At 33.2% G+C, this 3,025-nt stretch overlaps 1 long non-coding RNA gene across 4 annotated transcripts; it reads left to right on the forward strand.

Annotated features, from left to right (window-relative positions):
- The first annotated feature begins 288 nt into the window (after positions 1 to 288).
- LOC130943940 (uncharacterized) lies at positions 289 to 2,747 on the forward strand. Of its 4 annotated transcripts, XR_009071925.1 has the most exons (4): positions 289 to 681; positions 1,074 to 1,186; positions 2,184 to 2,348; positions 2,475 to 2,747. It is a non-coding gene; the product is annotated as an uncharacterized LOC130943940 (long non-coding RNA). The 4 variants fall into 4 exon arrangements; XR_009071922.1 differs by having other exon boundaries at positions 1,074 to 2,348; XR_009071923.1 differs by having other exon boundaries at positions 1,416 to 2,747.
- The last annotated feature ends 278 nt before the right edge of the window (positions 2,748 to 3,025 follow it).

The raw sequence follows: 3,025 nt of genomic DNA on the forward strand, positions 1-3,025 counted from the left end.
CCTAACCTCTTCAATATGCTTTTTTAAAAATATCAAATTGGGTGAAAAAAATTGAAAGATTACTAATGACAATTATTATCATTATTTCCAAAGTATATAAGAGTACACAGAAATAAATTGGATGGAGTTTACTGAGTTTGAGCGAACTCTCTTAAAAAAAAAATGATATTTCTAAAATTAAATTTAGAATAATAATTTTTTATTTTATTTTAGAAAAAAATCTTAAAAGTAAACTTTATTTTAATACATATGAATATACTTTTCTTACTAAAAGTAAACATGCGCTTAATGAAAATTTTTCAAGGCAAGTTTTCAAGTTACTGAACTTACCGGCCATTCGAATTCAGAGAGGTTTTCTTCTTCACCTTCCTTCGTCTCTCGCCGTCACCGCCACTCACCATTTCCGTCTCGTGAGCTCACCGTCGCAGCTCAGAATCGTCGTCTCGCGCGCTCACCGTCGCTGCTCCCAATCGTCGCAAGCCTCCTTGGCTCATCATCGTAGCTCACATCGTCGTCTCGTCGCTCACCATCGTGCACTCACTAGATAATCATTCTCTGATTCACTCTCTATCTTCTCTTTCTTGCTCATTACCTCACTTCTTCTCTCGTTTCAGTGTCGAAGAAGGTGCGTGTGGCTATGATGATGATGATGAACAACAATGGCCAAACGAGACAGAGATGGTATGTTTCGTTTTTCCTAAATTTGGTTCTGTGAATTGAGGAGGTTCTGAGATTATAGGGTTTTTAAGTTTGGGGGTTTAGCTTCTGAATGTGTATTGTTTCTGGTTGTTGGAGTTTTAGGTTCTGATTGTTAGAAAAGGTATATTTAACTACATTTTATATATAATTAAGTGCTGGATTTGAGATTTTTGTGGTATAAATAACTGAATGCCCTGGTTTAGATGGTCAAACATGTAAGGAATCGTATATTTCGGTGGAGGTGGAATAAGTGGGGAAAAACATATATATAATGAGAATATAGAATGAAAAGTGAAAAGTGCCTTTTTGATTAAACATCTAATCCGATTCAATACTCTTTCAAATGTCGTGATTCATTCTTGTGCAACCTGCAGGTAGCTGAAGTGAGACAGAGAATTTCTAACATGGCAGGGGTTAGAAAGAGGAAGTTTGAATTGTGGCATCTTCCTATCGAATTTGTCCTTTAGGGGCTCATATTGATCACCAGGTACTTAAGTATATGTCTTTCTATTATGACAGTACAATTTTAACTCAATGATTGATCTTGAACACAAGTTTTATCAGAAACGTGATTAAGCAATGCATACCAGAGCTGTTTACTTATTCAATTTCTTGGCAGCTTTCTCATGTAATTTCCCCTGAAATTCGAATGAGTTCTATTCCACTGTTTGATAAATGGTCCTTGGGATTTTATCTTGTATGTGTTACTTTTTCAGGAGATTTTGAAGAGCAAGTTCGGTTCAGGTTTATCAGTGATCATAAAGTCTTGTTGTTTTCTCCTAAGTATTTTGTTGAAGTTTTCACCCCATCACTTGTAAAATTATCCTGTCAGCTGCATTCACTTGGATGTGTGCCACTTCTGTGGAAACAATTAGTCTTACAACTTGGGCCTAGTGTCAATTGTGATACTAACTAGCTCGTTGGCATTTCAACTGTCAGTTATGATCTTGTGTTATTCTCATTTTCATTGTTGTATCTTTTCTTACCTTCTCTTCCACTTTATATTAAAATCCTTGTTTGGCTAGGGATTTCTATGTATATCCTTGCTGCCTACTCCAATTATGCATTTTTTTTTATTAATAATATGCTGAGTTACTTATCCAAAAGTGGGGAAAAAATAATTTTCTGCAGACTGAACAGAAGCAATGAGGCTTGGTATCAATGGACCTTGGATCACCAAATCATATCTTGAAATGATCCTTGATAAAAAAAAGGCTGGATTTGCATGCACTTTGACTTTGTCTTTTTTGCACTCTATGACTTCTCAATTAATTGAGTTATTTTTTATTGTTTGATATTATTTCTTGTTATATATGCTGATGACTGCTTCAATAGGATAATTGTTTTGAGGATGATGAGCCAATTGGCTAAGCATAACTTAACAAAAGTAGATTATATTAATTATCAAGATAAGAAGAAGCTCAATTTCCTTGATGATCTGACTCATGCTAAACCTGATATTGTTTTCTTTTTACCACTTACAGGTGTTCCTCATCATAAGAAGGAGCGTGGTTGTTTTTGATAAATTCCTACAAAACATGTGCATGCTTACACAAGGATTAACAGCTTCAATTTTTCTAAAAAAAAATTTACTAATAAAAAATTATCTCATTGCTTCAGAATTGTGAAACTCTATCTCATGTATCAATGTAATATAAACATTGTTAATTGTTAAGTTTTGTTATCTTTTTTCTTACATGAGTGATTTTTTTTTTCTTTAGTCATAAACTTTGATATTTAAACTTTTATGAACTTTTTATGTATTATTTTTTCAGAAATGCCTTCCTCAATGCTGATTGGTCATTGAGAAGACCAGAAGAAATACATTTGTGCTTGGAAGTCAAGGCACTGCAATCATTGCACCAAAACCAATTCGCGCGACTCTTGACCTTGTTACCGGATTGGAGGATTTGTCTCAGCCATGGACTCGGTCCCTCAACTGATCGAATGGCTATTTGCTCGCAAAACCTCTGTTAAATTGTCTTTGTAAAGTTCTAGTCCAAACACAGTAGGGGGAAGGAGAGTTAGCTAGAAGAGCTTGTTTGTAACGGCATTCTGTATTATACATTTATTTTTATTATATAATATTTAATTAATTTAATTAAAAATACAGAATTATATTAGTAAGTATTTTTCACTCAAACTTCTCCAAAACACAAAAACGTAGCCTTTGACAAAGGCATTTTTTTTTAATTTTTAGCTATACTTTTCAAGAGTTACTGAATGAGTTTTGTAGTAACAAATTCTAATTGAATATAAAAACATGTGCATAAAAATTAAATTATTTTAAGATTTATTTATTTTCTCACTTTTTTTATTTATTTAA

The sequence above is a fragment of the Arachis stenosperma genome, chromosome 8, assembly GCF_014773155.1.
Source record: "Arachis stenosperma cultivar V10309 chromosome 8, arast.V10309.gnm1.PFL2, whole genome shotgun sequence".
In the NCBI taxonomy this organism is placed as follows: Eukaryota; Viridiplantae; Streptophyta; class Magnoliopsida; order Fabales; family Fabaceae; genus Arachis; species Arachis stenosperma.